Raw genomic sequence first — 19818 nt, forward strand, 5'->3', positions numbered from 1 at the left:
TGGAGGCCGCCTGTCTGGCTATGTTCTCCTGCCTCCCGACTAGGCCCGGCGCCGGGGTCTCAATTGGCGCCTATCCGCCGGGAGGGCCGCTAGCTGGTGTGTGGGACTCGGCCCTCCGGGTCCGGACCCATCGTCTGAGTCTGGGCGCGGGTCCTTGCGTTGGTGCAATCTGCGGGCTGTGTCCGCCCAGGGATCCGGTTCGGCACTCACCTGGGGTCGAGTCCCGCAGATGTCCAGGCTAGGCCCAACGCCGGGGCCTCAGGTAGTGGAGGCCAGCTGGGGCCGTAGGTGGTGCTCGGGCCCGTCGGACCCGTCGATCGCCCAGGTTTGGCCTCCCGCTGCGCCGGCGGTCCAGTTGCCCCTTAACGTCCCCGGCAGGGCAGGATTCCACTCCAGCAGGTCGTCGTCAGGCCGCGGGCTCCGCTGGGCAGTTCGGCGCCGCCATTGCGCCGGTCCCGGCTTCTACGGTGTGAAGGCTCCCGCCGCCGTTGCAGAAGTAGGCAAAAAGTGCGTCGCTTTGTGGCCCAGCCCTGTCGCAGCGGCGTGGAGGAGTTTCAGGGGGATTTCCTAGCTATTACTCTGGATTTTCGGGGTTAGGGCCGGGGAGCCACGCGAAACACGTCCGCTCAACTCGCCATCTTAGCCACGCCCCCCAGGTTTTACTTTAGACAAAAGGTCCTGGAACACCTGTGTACAGTAGTTCTCTGCAATCTTCTCTGCTGGTGCAGATCGGTAGTGCCTGGCTCTTCTTAGGTCGTCTGGAACTGAAGTTCATGGACTGGTGATGCCACCTAAAAACTAGATTTAAGGGTGTTACAAGAGAGTGACAGGTAGTGTCGAATGGGCCCTCTAACATGCCCACCTTCTGTGAGAGGAGGACACAGTCCTAGCCCTAAGTAGATAAGTCGCATCATCTTCAAGATGGTGGGCACTGAAAAGTGTACCCGGCCTAGCCTCCAGCAACCGAGGGGTGTAGTTGGCAGAGGGGGGCACATCTCCTATTCTACCAAAGGTTTCCGGCCTGTCCTGCCGCCAAAAAGGAGGTAAGGACAGGACGGAGGCCAGCTCCTTCGAACAGGAGAGGCTGAGGTTGCATTACAAAGGAGGCAAGACCTCTGAAGCTCCCCACCGCGGATGGCTCTTCCTGACCAGGGGGGATGTGAACACCTCCACCCAGGAAAGGCATTGTTCTCAGCCTCAGAGTGCGCAGGCACTCTCCCCTAAGGTCAGAACACACTCTGGTGGTAGCAGGCTGGCTCAGGCCAGCCAATGACCACACTAAGGATTGGTAGGTTTCAGGGGACACCTCTAAGGGGCCCTCTGTGTGCAATTTGTAATAAAATCTACACTGGAATCAGCACAAGTTTATTATGTTGAGATGCTTGGTGCCAAACATCACATATTTCAGTGAGGCCATCATGGAGCTGGCGAACTCATAATGACGAGTGTCCAGCCTATGTACTTACTATGACTTCCCTGGTCCCTTACAATATCCAGGAATCGACTAGGATATTGCAGGGGCATCAGGGGCATTTCATGCAGATATGCCCTCACAGGAGGGGGGGATGTGGTGCAGCAGCCAGAGCTGCCAACTCGGGAACTGGGGATCCGGGTTTGAGTCTCTGCTTCAGAAGCAACATCCTGTGATTCTGGGCAATCACTGTATCTCCCGGTACCCATAGACAACGTCTGTAAACCATCACAGGTGATGAGCTGCAATATATAAATCTGCGAACTTTAACTCACTGCCTGAGATATGTGTAAGACATCCCTCTAGCAGTGTTCATGGGAATAGCACACAGGGATGTGTGCCAGGTCGGCTCTTCAGTTTTGTCAGTAGGTGACGGAGTCTGAATTTAATAATTGTCCCACTCAGTAAGGAGGGATCTACCACCCACTCCCCTTCTTCTCTGTCGTCGTCAGTTGTGTGTGCGTCCTCCGGGTGATGAGACATCGATGCCACCAGAGGGGCGGCCTGATGATCGATGAAGGCAGAGGAAGAGGCGCCTGTGGGACAGATGAGGCCGACTCCGAGGGAGGAAATCGGCGGAAGTAGTCATCAAGCACCTGGTGCAAATTAGTGATGAGAGACATGGGCATCTGCACAGTTGGATTCTCAAGTAGTGGTTGAGTATTAGGCTCAGGGTAATAATCATATCCTTGGTCATCATCAATATCTTGTCATTTGATGAGAAGCTCGGAAGGAGTACGAGCAGCACGGAAACGGTCATCCTCTTCCGAAACCTCCTCATTAGCCCCATAGTCAAAAGGCTCCACAGAAAGATTTAGAGATGGTTGAAATGGCAATAGATCCAAAGAAAAGTTCCTACATTGACATTGAAGTGGGGAAACATCCGTCGTTCCTGAAGGCGGCAAAAGTGTTGCTGAAGATTTCAAGGGGACTAGAAACATCAAAGCTGAAGATGGAATCAAGGATGCCGCCGCCGACTCAGCGGTCAACGACGAAGAGCGTGGTTGAACTTCCGTAAGGAAAGGCTTCTGTGCTGTCGACGAGGCAACCGTCGACGAAGCAGGTGGAGCCTTGAGAGCCATCGACCGTCTCGTCAGCGTGGAGGCATCCGTCGATGACTGACCGGAGAGAGACCTCTTTTACGTCAACGACGAAGTGAGGGAGGTTGGAGAAGACCTAGGCTTCACCGACACCATGGCAAACGTCGATGGAGAGGACGCTGACGACATAATCATTGTAGGTTGAGGAGAAGAGAAGGTGGAAGTCGTCGTTGTAGAAGTGGCGACGGAAGTCATTGTCGACGAGGAACTCATTTTTTAGGCAAATTTGTTGCAGGAATAGACTAAGACGTCTGAGACTTAGAGGCAGGTCTCGGAGGCGTAGAGGGCATAAGTAGTCCCTTAGAAGGAGCAGGAGCCCTTTTTGAGGAGGAAGTCTGGCCTTCATGAGTAGAGGTGTGGTGTTTCTTGAGCATCTTAACCTTAGCAGATACCATCTCCGCCTCACAAGCGCTCTTCTTAGGGATGACAGTCCTGAGAGCGGAATCACTCTCAACATCTGATAAGGGATCATCCTTGGTCTTGAGTTTCTGTAACCACAGAAGTAGACGTCCCTCTCTGTCTCTTAAAGTCTTTTGAGGAAAAGTCCTGCAGATTTTACAATCTCTCACCTGATGTTCAGGGTGTGTAGGCAGTAGATACACTTTTTGTGGGGGTCTTCGGAACGAATCCGGAGTTTCCCACAAGACTCACAGTGTTTGATGAGTGATCTCTTTGTAGTAGACAAAGCAGTGAAGATATTCTGAAGAGTTTCTGAAGGGAAAAGGTAAAGGTGCTGAGCAGAGCTCAGGGAGACTCCCTTCACACGACGTGCGGTAGACAATCTGAGAGCCTGAGCCTCTGAGGAGAAGGTTCCAGAGGGTGCTGTAGCCTGATTGGCTGGAGTTTGTACCATATCTAATGACTTGGACAAGTTATTAAAGTGGCAACTACCCATTGTCTGTATCTACTCGGGTCCAGAGATATATCCACACTCGGGATCTTAGGTCTTCCCATTTGAATCCCCTAGCTACTTCGTCCTTTAAACGCTGAAATTGGGGGGACTAAGATTTGCGGTCCTGGCCCCTCAATTTTGAAATTCTCTCCCTCAGGACATTAGATTGAGGATATCATATCCTCAATTTTGGAAACTCTTAAAGACCTGGCTCTTTCACCAGGCTTATGAATGAATCACTTAGCGGCAGGACTCCCTTGTCCACAGCGCCATGAAACCTTGTGGTGTGCACGCGCTTTATAAGTATTTTGAACATAACGTAACATTTACCATCGTCTAAATGGCACAACCTGGAAAGTCCATCTGCATTGGCACTCCCAGGTCTCTGTTTCACCTCAAAGTCTATTTCCTGTAGGGAGATGGACTACTTTAGCCAATTGGGATTTCCACCTTTCATTTGCATTAACCATCGGAGAGGCCTGTGGTCGGTTTGAACTAGGAAGTGAGAGCCAAAGAGGTTTGACCTAAACTTCTCAAGGGACCAAACCACAGCAAAGGGGTCGATCTAAATGGCACTTCAACGCTGTTCCCTGTGATTAGCCTTCTACCGATGAAAGCCACTGGCTGATCTTGACCTTGGTCATGTGTTTGGGATAGCACTGCTCCTATACCATGTTCAGAGGCATCGGTCTGCAAAATGAATTGCTTGACATAATCTGCAGCTTTCAGAACAGCTGCAGAGTGCATTACTTTCTTCAGCGCGTCAAAAGCCTTTAGACAGCTCACAGTCCAGTTCACTATTTGTGGCATTCTTTTTGAAGTCAGTTCTGTGAGGGGTGCCACAATGGTGCCATAATCCCTCACAAACCTCCCATAGTACCAGGGAAGCAAAGGAAGGCCCTCACTTGAGTCTGGGTAGTTGGAGCCGCCCAGTCCAGAATGGTCTAGATCTTGGGTTGTAAGGGTTGAACCTGGCCTCCACTAACAAGGTGACCCAAGTATGCAACCTTTCCCTGCCCTATCTGGCACTTGCAGGACTTGATAACGAGGCCTGCACTTCTCAGAGCCCACAGTACTTTCCTAAGATGGATCAGGTGATCCTGCCAGGTGGAGCTAAAGACAGCAATATTGCGTAGATATGCTGCACTCAAGGATTCCAATACAGCAAAGGGCTTAGTTCACCAACCTTTGAAAAGTGGCAGGTGCCTGTTTCAAACCAAAGGGAATTACAGTGAACTGATAAGACCCATCTGGGGTTGAAAATGCAGATATTTCTTTTGCTCCTGGAGTCAGACCTATATGCCAGTACTCTGATGTGAGATCAAACATACTCAGATACTTGGCTGCTCCCAACCTGTCAATAAGTTCATCTGCCCATGGAATTTGGTATGCATCGCTTTTGGTCACAGCATTCACGCCCCAATAGTCCACACAAACCTCATTTCTTTCTTACCATCCTGGCTATGAGGCTTGGGGATTAAGACAACTGGGCAGGCCCAGGGGCTCTCAGAAGGCTTTAGAACTCCCAATTCCAGCCTCATGCTTACTTCAGCTTTGATGCTCTCTTTCACATGTTCAGTCTACCTGTATGTTTTATTCTCGACCGGCAGTCTTTCATCAGCGTCTACATCATGGATACACCAGCGAGTCTGGCAGGAGGTCAAAATGAAGAGCTCAGGAAAGTGATTTAGGACTTGTCTGCAATCAGTCGCCTGATGGGCAGGTAGGGTGTCTGACAAGACCACACCTTCCACCGACCCATCTTTCGGATTGTCGGACAGGTCAGGGACAGGTTCACTCTTTGCTTCCTGATCATCTGTAACCATGAACAAGGTCACATCAGCCATGTCATAGTAGGGTGTAAGGCGGTTGACATGGACGACCCTCTTATGGTTCCTGTCAGAGCCAGGGTCTACCAGGTAGGTGACCGCCCCTTTTCTTTCTAGGATAGGGTAGGGTCCACTCCACTTACCTAGCAGAGTCCTAGGAGCCACAGGACCCAAAACCCACACCATCTGCCCCGGCTGGAACTCAACCATAGCAGCCTTTTAGCATTACCAGAGCTTCTGGAGCTCTAGGCTGGCCGCAATGTTTTTGCTTGCTTATTCCACATACTGGAGCAAACGCCAAGCACATAGTCCACTATATCTGCTAAGGTTCAACAAGAGGTTTCTCCAATCCCTCCTTCACAAGGCACAGTGGTCCTGGCAGGAAACCCAAATAGAAGCTAAAATAAGGAGGACCCCACTCCCTTCTCTGGTCCTTCCCAATAGGCAAAAAGCAGGCATGGAAGTGAGACATCCCATCTTCTTTTGAGTTTTTCAGGAAATCCACCAATCATGCCCTTCATGGTCTTGTTAAATCTTTCAACACAGCCATTACACATAGCAGAGTGGCTTTGGCCACACTGACCAGGACTTATGCAGCGGGGGATTGGAGGTCCCACATTTGGACCCCTAATATTATGCTGTTCAATTGCAACACGCAGCTCGATCGCTCAACACAGACCCTAGTTGGAAAATGCAGCTCTTGGCGGGAATGGTGGACGCTGGTTGTCTTCCAGAGATGTTAATGGATGGAATCAGGTACATCGAGAGATACTCCATATATTGTGCAACAGACGGCCAGAGTATGGCAATGGTTTGTAGTGAGAGTACTTAAGCACGCACCATTCCATAGGGGGCTCCCAATCTGGATATTAAAACCAATCAGGCAGATGGCACTCAGTATGTCCTTCCGGGCATGGAAGGAGGGGGATGCGAACAATAGTGTGAATTGTACCCAGATGAGACTTATCCCCTTTAACATGCCCGCAAAGAGTTTGGTCTAAGCCAGGGGCAATTTTTACAACATGCGTGCTTGGCAGACACAACTAAGCACACCGGGCCATGCTATCCGACAGCTCCGCCGCATACTCAAACCCTTGAGATTCTGCTAACCTATGGAGCGTGTAGACACCTAATTATGCATCTTTACAGAACAATGTGATAAGATACAGTAGACACTATACACGGGCCCGAGAGGCCTGGAATTTAGACTTTGACATTCCAATGGAAGAACAAGACTGGCAGCGGGCCTGTGAACTAATACGCATGGTTTCTAGTAATGCCCATTTTCTACTGATACATCATAATTTTCTGCATAGAACCTATTTAACGCCACAAGACCTTCATCGAATGGTCGGGTCTTGCCCAAATATATGCTTGCGCTGCAACATTGTGGGGGCTGATTTCTTACATTAACCATGGTCCTGCGATGAAATACACTCCTTCTGGCAACTAGCTGTCGAAGAAATGGTTCATGCCACATAACTAAGTATTGAGCTGACACTCAAATACTGTTTATTAGGCCTCTTTAGATGCCAGAAGGGCGCAAGATAACCTATACATTTCGTCAGTCGCCTATGGTACTGGCATGATGTAGAATTGCAATCACATGGCTGCCCCAGATTGCCCCAATGATTGCGCTCTGGCATAGAGATGGGCCTCTTCTTCTATGGCAGACGCTTCTATCTCGTCTTATTCAGATTCTTCCCCGAAGATATCCAGAGTGTGTTGAATGCTTTGACGCTGCCTCTCTCGTCATCGAGCCTGATGATCGGGTAGAGTCGTCTTGGACCGAAACGACTTAGAAGCGACGCAGGCTTCCTCCTTGTGCTCCGGAGAGAGGCACATGTTACAAACTTGATGTACGTCGGTGCGAGGGTACTTGGCGTGACACCCAGGACAGAAATAGAATGGAGTCCATTCCATTTGCAGATGGCTGGCCCGACGGTTGCCCACAAGGTTTCTATCGAAAATGTAGAGTTTGTCGATCTATTTGAAACGCGGAGAACAGGGAAACGGGTACTGAAACAATACCGTTGAGGGTAGAGTGGACTGCGGGGAACCCAAAGAGCGGTTTCGGAGCCCAGCAATACACATCCGAACCCGTTTGGGGTAAAAAACAATCTAACAATGGAGTCGATGCCCATGCACACTATCACCGAAAGGTGGAGTCACCTTACCTCGTGACTGGAAAGACTTCTTCAAAGAAAAACAACTTGCAAACATCCAGACCCAACACAAGATGGCAGGAGTATGTAAAGCATGTGCAGCTACAGCACACAAGCCTCGAACAGAGGATTAATGTCCCCAAATTCCTGCTGTGGTATCTTGTCATGTGGCTGAGTGTGCCATGTGATGTGGCAAGCTATAGTGCTTGGTGTGATTTGGTCATTTTTGACAAGGTGGAATGCTGAACTGTTAGGCAAATTTAGATTTTCTTTGTTTTTGGGATCGTGTGAAATAAGTGCGGTACCTACTGTATGATGTAAGTAAATTACATTTCTTTTTTTTTTTTAACCTTTATTTGTAGTATATGCAGTTACAGGTATGGGCCTACAACAATCCCGGCCGGCCGTTAAACATAGCTGGAGTTAAGCAAGCACTATACGTAGTTATAGCAGTTCGAGACCCGGGATAAGAAAATAACAGTGCGTAGCTTGTAATCACAAACAACAGCTGAAAATCAGGATTCAAGAGGTTCATTTTTCAAATAAGAAACTAAAATGGTGTCGCACAATCATGCACAGTCCCACAATAATGTGCAAATCAGGATATCTGCAAACAATAGTGATATGAAGGAGTCATCGGGGGGCAAGATATACAAAGCAGGAGAAAGGTAGGCATAGCCCCATCGGGTAGCAAGTCTAACCCCCGCCCCTCAACACAAAACATACCGCAAAGAGCATGAGTGACGACGAGACTAAAAAGGAAATAAGACTAAAGGGCCCTAGAAACAAATATCGATCAAAACCCCACCCCACAACCCCCACCCTGCACACCCGCAGAAGGCCATGGCCTACCCCCCCAGCAGCGTGCCTGTCGCCCTAATAGAGACCCGAAATATAGAAAGACAGAGAAAGAAAGCGAAGAAAGTAAGCGGAGGAGGGCCCTCATCGTGCCGCCCGGCCCCGCCCTTCACCCCTACACAACAGAAATCCCAGGATGGAATTAATACTGTACTGGAGAATAACAAACTCCGAGCATAAACTCGATGAAATATCGATCGAACATAGCCACTGCACCGTCTGTCAATGATATTACCAATAGACCATTAACACATCATCCCTAACCCTGTCTGGCAGTGGCACTGCCAGAAGTCCTCTCATTAATCAATTTATTGCGCAATCCTGAAGGTCCAAACAGTATGTGCGAGTCCGGCTGGTGCGCAGCCATGGAAGAGTGCAACAATCCAAGCCCATCAAAGTATAAACAGCAAAGATCCGACACTGTCAACGCCTGTCCCGGAAGCCTCCCGAAGCTCACAAACAACCCCCCGCTGCGACACGACCAGGCAAGTCCGAGAGGAAAAACAGCACTCCACCCCCAGCTGCCAGCTGGACAAGCGTCCCAAGGAGACATCCAGACGAGCAATCAAGTCGGGCCGCTCGGGCACGGGAGCCCGATCCTCAAACGGCCCCCGGGGCCCCCGCGGAGCCGAAGCCTCCTCCATGGGCTCAGCAGCAAGTTCACCGGCAGACCCGTGGAATCGGGGCGTGGCCGCCAAGGACGACGAAACAGCAATGGCGTCCATTCTTCCGCCCAAGTCTCGAGCATGGCAAAGCATAGTTTCGTGCAAAACTGTTAAAGCAGCTATCACGTCTCGGGAAATGAACTCCTTCATGTGTTGCGAGCCTCTCGGCCCCATCCGTACATCAGCCGTCCAACTTGGACTCGGGCCGTAGAGGAGGGCACCAGCCGCCATCTTGATCCAGCAGGCCCCGTCCCTCTTACACACTCAGGGACTAGGCCTCACCACGGGGGCGCCGCGGGATGCGTCTCCAGGGCAAACAAACTGTGGGGCAGGCCCCAGAAAGGAGAGCCACCAAAAGGCTAAAGTCCAGGCCGGGCCCCGGGAGTCGCCCGCCAATATCGGGGGAAGACCTTGGTTGTGCCCGGGCAACAAAGTTTGGGGAGTGGGGGCAGGAGTCGAGCGCCCCCTCCGATCCAGTGCCACCCCACTGCTCCTCAAGGGTCGCCGACAAGCGGACTGGGTCTTCACCGCCAGAAGCGGCACCCACCGGCACGCCCCGTATTGTCAGCAACGGACGTTGATGCTACCGCCGCGGCCGGAGGCCCCGCCGAGGCAACGCCCCGGTCCCATCACCGCGTAGGCCGCATAGCAGACGGGGACAGTTCTCAGGATCCGCTGCACACCGGAGCTCCGGGAGCTAACGGTAGGTGTTCGTTTTCCTTCACCCAGCAAAGTATGCCTTCACGGTTTAGGATAGACGTCAGGATAGACGTGTGGGGCGAAAGGGCTCGCGGAGCCGAGCGACTATGCGGCCATTTCGAATGCCTGCTTGGCTCCTCCCCCCATAAATTACATTTCTAATATACCATAAAGATGTGGAGATGAGTGTTATTAGGGCAGAAGCCTTGCTGATTATATGCAGAATAACAGGTCTGGGAGGTCACTATTCTATTTCTATTTCTATTTTTAATGTTTATAAAGCGCTCGATTGCCGTGGCGTCTTGGCCCTAATGTGTGTGAATCCATAATCCTGAAAGCTACAACCTGAGCCAGCCTAAGTTACAAAGAGCAGCGTCTTCAGACTCTTCCTAAACAGCCTTGTGTTTGGTTGAAATCTCATGTCCAGAGGTAGTCTATTCCACAGGTGTGCCGCTCTGTTGGATAGTGTCCTACCTCCCCATCTGGCTCGTTTGACTTTGAAGGTTTTAAGAAGTCCTACATTAGTGGATCTCAGAAGGCGAGGGGGAGCATAAGGCGTAATAGCTTGGAAACTTCATTGGCACCCCCTCCATAAAGAGCCTTATGAACCAGGCACAAGGCCTGCAGTACTGGTAACCAATGCAGTGATTTAATACCTGAAGAGGTGGGGCAGCCCCTCGGAATTTCAGAAGCAACCTGGCTGCCGCATTCTGAAGTGACTGAAGCTTTCCCATCTGCAATCTATCTATGCCCATGAACAAGGCGTTGCAGTAGTCTAATTTGGAGAGCATCACCGTTTTCTGTAGATCCTGCGAGATGAATGGGAAAATCTTTCTTAAAGTTTTTAAGAGAAAGAAACAGGACGATGTCAGGCTATTAACCTGAGCTGAGAGGTTTAGCTTATCATCAAAAATGACCCCCAAGTTCCTAACCTTAGAGACCGGGACCGGGCATTTCCCAGCCTCAACTGGCCACCATGAGTTGTTCCATACGGGGGGGTCCCCCTCCAAATTCTATCACCTCCGTTTTGTCTGTGTTGATCTTCAGAAAATTGTGGTTCATCCAGACCATGATCTCAGATATGCAAGCGTGGAATTTAGCAGCGGTGACCTCAGGCTGTTTACAGATGGAAATAACAAGCATTGAGTCATCGGCGTAAGATACCAATGCGAAACCATGTCTTTTGATGAGCCTTGCTAACGGGGTGACATATATGTTGAAAAGTGTGGGGGATAGGGATGATCCCTGTGGGACACCCCAAGGAAGATGGAAACTCTTGGACTCCAGTCCATCCCAAACCAGCCTTTGCTCTCTACCCTCCAAGAAGGAGGTGAGCAGGGAAAGGGCAGTGTCCACAACCCCCAGATCCTTCAGCCGTTGCACTAACACCGTGTGATTCACGGTGTCAAATGCAGCCGATAGGTCTAGGAGTGTGAGGGCTGCTCTACCCCCTTCGTCGACCACCCGTCGAATTTTCTCAGTTGCAACAATCAGAGCCGATTCAGTGGAATGGCAGGCGCGAAAACCATGTTGAGTTGGGTCTAATAGCTTGTTGGCATTTAAATAATCACCCAGCACTTTGTTCATTGATTTCTCAATGACCTTCGCCACCATCGGTAATCCTGCAATCGGGCGGTAGTTCTTTAAAACCTCTGGGTTTAGGCTGTTTTTTTTTAGTAAGGGCCTAATGGCCGCTTGTTTCCACCGAGCCGGATATAATCCCGTTGTCAGTGCTTGGTTGATAAGGGGCGTCAACTTTTCGCAAATCTTCTTAGGGGCTAGATGCATGATGGCAGGGGGGCAAGGGTCACTTGGAGAACCTGATTTTATAGAGAGGAGCAGCTCTTGCACCTCCTTGTTTACCAGTTCAGGGAAACAGGAGAGTTTACATTGCGTCGCCGGCCAGGCATCCTCTGCATTGCGTATGATAATATACTGGAGTCCCTGAGCTTTTAGAAGATCATCAGATATCATCTGTACTTTATTTTAAAAGAAAAGGGCCAGATTGTTACATATCTCCTGATCAGCCTTAAAAGCATTGTTCTGCTGAGGTTTTGCCAAAGAGTTAATTACTTTAAAAAGTTCTTTATACAATCGGCCGCATTTCTAATTTTGGTGGAAAAATAATGCTCTTTTGCAGAGATTATCTAATTTTTATATTTCTGCAATGCAAGATTGTACATTATTTTGCTACTCTCACTATAATCTTGTCTCCACCGGCTTTCCGCTCTTCTACATTCAACCTTTAGAGCCTTAAGCTGAGGACTATACCAAGGAGAAGATATCCTTGGCTTCCTTAAGGCTATCTCTTTCACAGGGGCTACCTGTTTAGCTGCCCTATCAATCCATTCGTTGAATGCAGAGGCCGCGGCTTCAATATCAGATATGGGTAGGTCAGGGCCCATATTCAGAGCGGTCTCAAAAACACTGCCCTGCACCTTTTTCCAACCTCGAACCTTGATTTTACCAGGGTTCGTCACAGGCTCTCGGCCCGGATTTGTGGTTCTGAGAGTAAAATAGATAGCCTTGTGATCCGTCCAAGTCAAAGGCCTTATGTCTCGGAACTTAAAGTCGGGATTGTTGGTGAAAATGCCATCTAAAGTATGGCCTACCTTGTGAGTCGATCCTGTGACTATTTGACTAAACCTGTATGCCTCCAGGGGGTCTAGTAGTTTGGAGGAGTCTAGGTTGTCTAACAGTTCTAGGTGATAGTTAAAATCTTCCTATTAACTAGGGCAGGTCAGCAGCTGCACTGGCCTTGGGCATTGATCCTATTGAGGATAATATGTGACGGGCCACTGGTGACTGGAGCTGGCTAGCAACAACGCTGGCCTCTGGTATTCATTACAGGCAGGGTAACAATACATGTCAATATTGACAGGACCTGGTTGGCAAAGGAGCTGACCTCTGGATTTGAATATTTGCAGGATTTAAGGTACAGGGGTCACTTCTGACTGGAGTTACTTAGCAGGATAATAGGTCTCAGGGGGCCAATACTGACTGAAGCTGGTTAGTATGATCACTAGTCCCAAGGTGCTACTAATGACTGAAGTTGGCTAGAATGATAACAGGTCCCAGGGGCCAGTACTAACAGGAGCTGGCTAGTAGGCTTACATACAGGTCCAAGGGGCCACTACTTACTGGAGCTAGCTAAAAGAATAACAGGCCCAATGGTGGTGGGGGTGCGAGTGGCACCAGTGACCGGAGTTGGCTAGAAGCATTTACGACCTTTGGTATTGATTAAATGCAGGATTCCAGGTCACAGGAGGCACTGCTGAATACGGCTGGTTAGCAGCAGTGGTGGCCTCTAGGAAGAAGGAATTGAGAAAGCATAACTGGATATACTGGTTTCTTTAATACCGATAATTGGTTTCACATGAATGCCACAACGTGCATTGATATATTACATTACCAAATTACAATATTCTTATATTAATTTGATGTGTCTGTTCGCCTTAATATGCCTGCAAAGTTACATGATTCTATTAGGGGCCAGAACCCTTTTATTTGATGATATTCATCTGCACACCTTCCTGCATCTTGTAGTAAATTGAATATTGACAAACAGAAGTGTTATTTCCAGAAACAGTGACTTCTGCAGCTTGTTTGTGTATCTTTGATCTGCACCTCACGGACTCCTCACATTCATCTCGAGAGAAGATCCTGCCTCCTACTCATTAGTGTCGTTTCAGTAACTGTTTCTATCACGTGTTCACGTTTCATTGACTTGTATTAGGAGAAAAGTGTATAAAAATACATTGTGTAGCATTAGCATTATGTACTCCAACTTGCTTTAGGGTTGATGCTCTCGTCCATTGCAAAGACAATTGTCACTTGTTAGTTTGCTTGGCCTTTTGCTATTTTTGTATTTAATGTATGATAGATGTGTTGGCCTCCCGGTGTGTTGTGTTTTATTTTACAAATCATAAGAGATGACGAGGAAAATGACAGTCCAGTATACACATTCTTCATATAAACCAACTCACAGTATACGGTTCTGGAGGTTCAGTCCCACAGACATTATCTCTAACGGAACACCCTGGGATGCATGTGCTTTTCAAACCAGTTGCCCTCTGATGCGGCGTCCTCGCTATTGGATAAGTCAGTTTGTCCTGAATTTTAGGAGGGTTGCCGTATCTAGTGCACTCTGTTAGACAGCGCTCACCTGTGGTAGTAAGATGGTAATAGGCACCTTATCACCTATGCACGGTGCAGGGCTTTGAGTTACAGAGCTCCTCACGCTGTGGAGAAGATTAGGTCACATTTACCCATTTTCCCATATTTGGTCCTGATGAAATGCCAACAGATTGCTCCATGACTACACAAGGCATGAAAAAGGCTGACCTGAAGTATAGACCCCAGCTTACCAGCAGGTCCATTGGTGATCGACACTTTCACACAGTGATAGGGGCCATTAGTTCCTCAATTTCTCTGCCACTGTTTTAACTCTCAACATGGACCAGGAAGATAACATTAACTATATTGTGGCAACTGTTCAATAGTTGATCTTATATTCAGACTTTCACTAATCTCACATCTTATGACACAACATCCTCCGTCCTACTATGCTCATCCGTCGTACTTAATAAAACATCTGCAACAAAGTGCCCTCTGGTGGTGCCCGCCAGGCATTGTAGCGCCGGCCTGGTGAGGAGTATAGCCCAATGATGAAGCATGTCACCTTCAGGTGAGTGAACGCAACTTGTCTTAAACGCCATGCTTCCTAGGGTGTCTGCCTTCAGTTACAGATAATGACTCTGGGACTGAACCTCTGGAACAATATTCTGTGATTTGACTGTTTTATTTTAACAAATGTACATAGCAGACATTGGCGCTTGCTCGTTTCACAAAAATGATCGGATACCTGCCTCCGAGCGCACTTCTTACAGACGAGTATGGCGTTATCATGTTGCCTCTACAAGCTCCTTACCTGTGCGAGTTATCAGGAAAGATGCAGGGGGCAGACCCAAACCAGCCACACGTGGAGATCAATGACAAATACTGAAGAATTAAAAGAGCTTCCAAGTGACCATTACTTATTTGACCTTGAAAATAAAAGACACGTTTTTAGTATTCTGGTGACTCATGACTATAAAAAACAAAGGTTATAAATTCAATATTGTGTCAAATACTTAAAAAATGGAACTGGATGTGCTGAAACGGATGTTGTCCCAGGTCATGTGTGACACCTTCCACCACTATTGCTTATGGGACTTGTAGTTTTGTTTTTCTCATTAAAAGGATGGGCTCTAAAGTCCCAGTGGCCAAAATCAGAGGCCTGACGGAGGATGAAGCATGACTGCTCTGCTTAGCAGTGAGATGACTGACAGTTCCCCAGCCCTTCCATTCTTTGACAGACAGAGGCTCGTCGGCCATTCATATTTTTTTGCAACGACAAAGAAACGTTTATTGCAGTTTGTGTCACTAAAGCGATAAAACCCCTGGGCGTGTTTTATTAACTAATGACAAACATGAACAATCAAGAACATGAGTTTCTGGAAAACTATCAAGCACCCAATCAGAATCAGCCGCCCTTCACACCCAGGAATTCTTGAGGCTTTGGAGAGGATGAATTGCACGTGGTATAAGAGGAACACTACTTCGACTCAGAGCTCACTTCTCAGGGATGTACTGAACTGCCAGCCTCATGGCACACTTAGCCAGCTCTTCACCTCCTCCTCCTCAAACTGTTGACCAGCTATCAGGGCAAATGAGCCTGCAGCAAAGCATTGCTGGCTTGGTTCCACACCGGACCAGGCAAGGTGGTCAACTCCATACTCCTCTGAGTCAGCAAGCACTCTGGTCGAGCCAGTCCTAACCCCACATGAATGTTCCCCATCACAACTATTTTAATGGTACTAAGTTATGTTTCTGCCAAATGTATGAGTCAAAAAATGAAAGGTTTTACTATGAAGTGCTGAAAGAGAAATCATTAAGTTTTTCAATATTTCGGAGTCTGCCACAGTAAACAGGAGCATTATTTCTCTACAGCAGCAAATCATGTATGTGCCCTGTAGAAAGCATGTTTGAATGAAACATGGAATGCATTGCAGCCAAAGATCTGTGGTGCAACATCATAGCAGAGTACAAGATAACTTGTGCTATTATTCCAGCAGAACGAAATGCCATTCCTAATGTGTACGTCATTTTAAAGACGGTGCCAGGAAATGTACGGTCAGTGTTGTTCTTCTGCCTGTTAAAAGACAATCTACATTAATGTGTCAGGAAATAAAATACTATGAGAAATCCGACTCTATGGAAGGGTGCTGCCTGCCACTATATTGCAGGTTACTTCCAACATAATCTGATTTATACATACATATTCCAGGGTGCTGCCAGCTATCAGGTCTGCACACAGCAGACTGGAGCCACTCAGGAAGGAGGTAAGCTCTACATTTCATCTTAAGCCCTTAGGTTACATTCACAGCCTGATGGGTCCGGAGAACATTATCCTCGCTCTAACTGTGCCGAGCAGATAGACGTAGCCCTTCATAGGCTGTGTTGTGTGCTGGGTGAGGCCTGGCATCTTATTATCGTTGGCGGGAGGATGAAGCTCTGATAGGAGCTGCTACAAGAAGAGCAGAGAAACAGGACCACAGATCGCCACAGAGTGACAACTGCCCAGAAGCTGAAGAAAGAACTCTTGAACAGCAAACCCCCTACACCCTAGAGACTCTCCAGGGTAAGCAAATGATGGTAATGAAATGGAAACTGCAGCATTGAGGTCACACACTACAACATCTTTCCCTTTAAACCAAAGGTAACAGCCTACAAGAAAAAACTAAACAAAAAGCATCACAACTAGAAAATGCATTTTCAAAAGCTGCAAAAGAGGAACAGTTAATACAAATGAAAAACATTAATCTTTGTTCGTACCTTAGTAATGTGCTTACTTCTTGGTTTCACTCCATCTGCAGCAATAACGCTCTGAAAGGAGAAATTACTCCTGTGAGTCTCAGAGTCTTCAGTATTACTGGTCTCAGTCACGAAGACTGCGGTGTCGGAAGATAACTTTCTCTTATTTGGCTTTATAGATCCACCAGTCATTCCATCGCTTTTAGCAGACACGCTACTGTCGGCAGCATCATAACTTCAGGCAGACCAGCAATTCGGATATCAGCACTAATATTGGTTGAATATTCAACAAGCACGGTCTCGGCTTACCAAGCAGCACAAAAGTATCGGGTCTCATAACCATACCCCGAGCCACAGTTAGCTCTGCCGCCACTTGAGCACACCCAAACATCTCAGCACTTACGCACCAGTCCCAGGGGAGACCATCTGTGAAGTCCTTGTGAACTTGCACCACTCCTGGGTTAGCACAAGCAGCATCATGGACAGCGTCTAACACCGCTGCCACAAACATTCATGAACATCCAAATCCTCGTCACCCAAACTACCCAACAAGGGCTTTCTAGATAAGCAGCCATCCCAGTAGTGTCTGTCTCTGTGCACTAATTTTATGCCAAAGTTATAATTTTAAAAACAGCCTTCGTTACATTACAGGGGCCTGACTGACACCATTATTGGGCATTCTGCAGATTAAAACATCATCCTCTTAGCTTGCAATATTGTCCATGTTTCGCCAAACACTGGCAGCATGGAAGAATGGCAACAACTGTTGTCGCACTCGAGTTTGATTTTTAAAGTCACGACCCAATGGGCGTATGCGCGCTAAGCATTGTGGTTCATGCAGTTCAGCCTTTTCACAACCATAGTGAATGCCGCTCATACTTCCCAAAATTAAATTGTTAGAAAAGTTAATTAAGCAGCTTTTGTAGGTGATGTTAAGCTCTGCCTTATTTTTCGCCTCACCCCAAACAGACACTCCGTTCCACACGCACCTTTCAAGTTTCTAGGCGCGGACCGCAAGTTTGCAGTGGGACGCCTTCCTGGCCGGAGCAGGCCATATATATTCCATATGAAGGTGCTCGAAAGTGAAGGAGCCACACACAACGTCGGTTTATCCTTTTTCTTGGGCAGACTGCAGATTAAAACACCATCCTCTTAGTTTGCAATATTGTCCATGTTTCGCCAAACGCGTTTCGGGTAAGTACCCTTGAACTCTGTGTGTGCTGCTGTGTGCCATTAAAAGGTTAATTTGGAAGATTGGGCTCTTATCGCCCATTAGCACTCCTCAACACTGACTACAAAGTTTTTGCATCGCTATTGGCAAGGCGTCTATCTCCCGTAGTGAAAACATTGGTACACTCTGACCAAAACGGGTTTGTTCCAGCCCGGTGCACTTCTCTTAATATTCGTAATTTTTTAGAATACAGCAATATGCAACGTATAGTTGGCCTAGGTCGGGTTGCTTAGTTCTTGACCTGGAGAAAGCCTGTGACTCTCTGGAATGGCCTTATCTGGCGGCAGTCTTAGGCACATTTGAACTAGGAGATCACTTTTTAAATATGGTTCACCTATTGTATCAGCGCCCCAATGTCCGAGTCCGCACCGGTAGGTTGATCTCGGACTCAATCAGGGTGTGACGTGGGACACGCCAGGGCTGTCCCTTGTTTCCGTTGCTATTCTCCCTAACAATGGAACCACTGGTGATGATGCTCCGAGGAGATGGGGAGGCATGAGGCATTCCGTTAGGGGATGGGCTACATACTATTTCCCTGTACGCGGATGACCTATTATTATATCTTCGGAATATCACTGCGATCCCGACGTCCATTGCAGATATACTGCGAGCTTTTGAGGAAATGTCTGGACTCCGGGTTAACTGGACCAAGTCGGAGATGTATCCCTTCAGCGCTGCCACAGCAGAGGAAGCTGTGATCTTACATGGCTCACCTCTCACATGGTAACCCACCACGTTTAGATACCTTGGGATCTTTTTATATCGGATGCCTGACAGCCTGTTTGAGGGTAACCTGATGAGAGCAATCTCGGCACTACGGGATCAGGTGCGCTTCTGGAAGACTCTTCCCCTAAACGTTATCAGTCGTATTGCGCTGTTGAAAATGATTGTGTTGCCTAAGCTGCTGTATTATTTTTCAAATCTCCTGCTCTATGTTCCGCCCAAGCTATCGAGAGTTAGAATAGCTCTTCCGGAATTTCATATGGAATAACGGGAGGCCGCGAGTGGCTCTGTGGAAATTGCACGCTCACACTGGTTTTGGAGGACTGGCTGTCCCTAATATGGAACTGTATTATTTGGCTGCCCAACTTCAATGGGCAACAAAATGGCTTGCTGGTCAGAATCTGGAGGACACAGCGGCCATGGCACGGCCCTGGACCCACTCTCAGATCTGCCATCTGTTTCACCCCGTTGCAAAACTTCCAAGGCCAAAACAACTACATCTCGGATTGGCAATACAATGTTATAGGAGAAGCTTATATATTAACCATGCGACCCTCCCATATGCCCCTATATTTCCACTGCTCGGTACATGACGTGGCAGGCTGGGTACATCAGAAACAGCTCTGATGATCTAGCACGCTGCAGGTTTGACCACGCTGGGTGATCTTTACAGCGACGGTGGGCTATTGCCATTTGCGAAACTAGCTGAAGACGCTGAGTTGCCGGCAGGTCAATTCCTTTTACACGCCTCCCTTCTGAAAGCACTATCAGCTGTCTGGGGGGACTTAACGGTGGCACCACAGACACATTTGCTACTTCAATACCTGCATGTAATGGGGGAAGGCTCCCATGTGGTGCACTGGTTAGTGGAAGCGCTCCTCATGCACACACTCAAGCCCATGTTGCGACTTCGTGTTAGTTGGGAAACAGATAGAGGTCGGCCATGGACTGAAAAGGAATAGGATGCTGTGTTAGCAAGCTCCAGACACATACCAAGAAACTCCAGATTCAAACGTATACAGACGTTTATCTTCCAGAGGGCGTATCTCTCGCCTGATAAGATAAATAGATATTGCCACATTGCCACCTCTGCAACCAGACGCGGATTTACTACACATGCTTTGGGCCTGCCCATCCCGACAGCAATATTGGCGGGGGTAGTTACTACGCTAGTCTTTTGCACAGGCAGGCCCTTACCGCTGTCTTGGGAGATTTGCCTTTTAGGACTCTATGCCAGATCAAAACACAATAAAATCACCTCAAGATTCCGGGATCTGGGTTTAATCACGGCAAAACGACTAATAACCAAAAAATGGAAACATGCAGAGCC

The 19818-nt window shown here is 48.2% G+C and overlaps 1 long non-coding RNA gene across 1 annotated transcript in view; it reads right to left on the reverse strand.

Moving 5' to 3' along the window:
• The window catches only part of LOC147737089 (uncharacterized), a 74531-nt gene extending 57923 nt beyond the window's left edge, over positions 1 to 16608 (reverse strand). The window contains exons 1-2 of the long non-coding RNA XR_015309596.1: positions 16556 to 16608; positions 14610 to 14724 (exon numbers count right to left, since the gene is read on the reverse strand). This is a non-coding gene — a long non-coding RNA (uncharacterized LOC147737089). The remainder of the gene's footprint in view (positions 1 to 14609; positions 14725 to 16555) is intronic.
• Between the last annotated feature and the right edge of the window lie 3210 nt (positions 16609 to 19818).

The sequence above is a fragment of the Lissotriton vulgaris genome, chromosome 1_1 (genome assembly GCF_964263255.1).
Source record: "Lissotriton vulgaris chromosome 1_1, aLisVul1.2, whole genome shotgun sequence".
Taxonomy (NCBI): Eukaryota; Metazoa; Chordata; class Amphibia; order Caudata; family Salamandridae; genus Lissotriton; species Lissotriton vulgaris.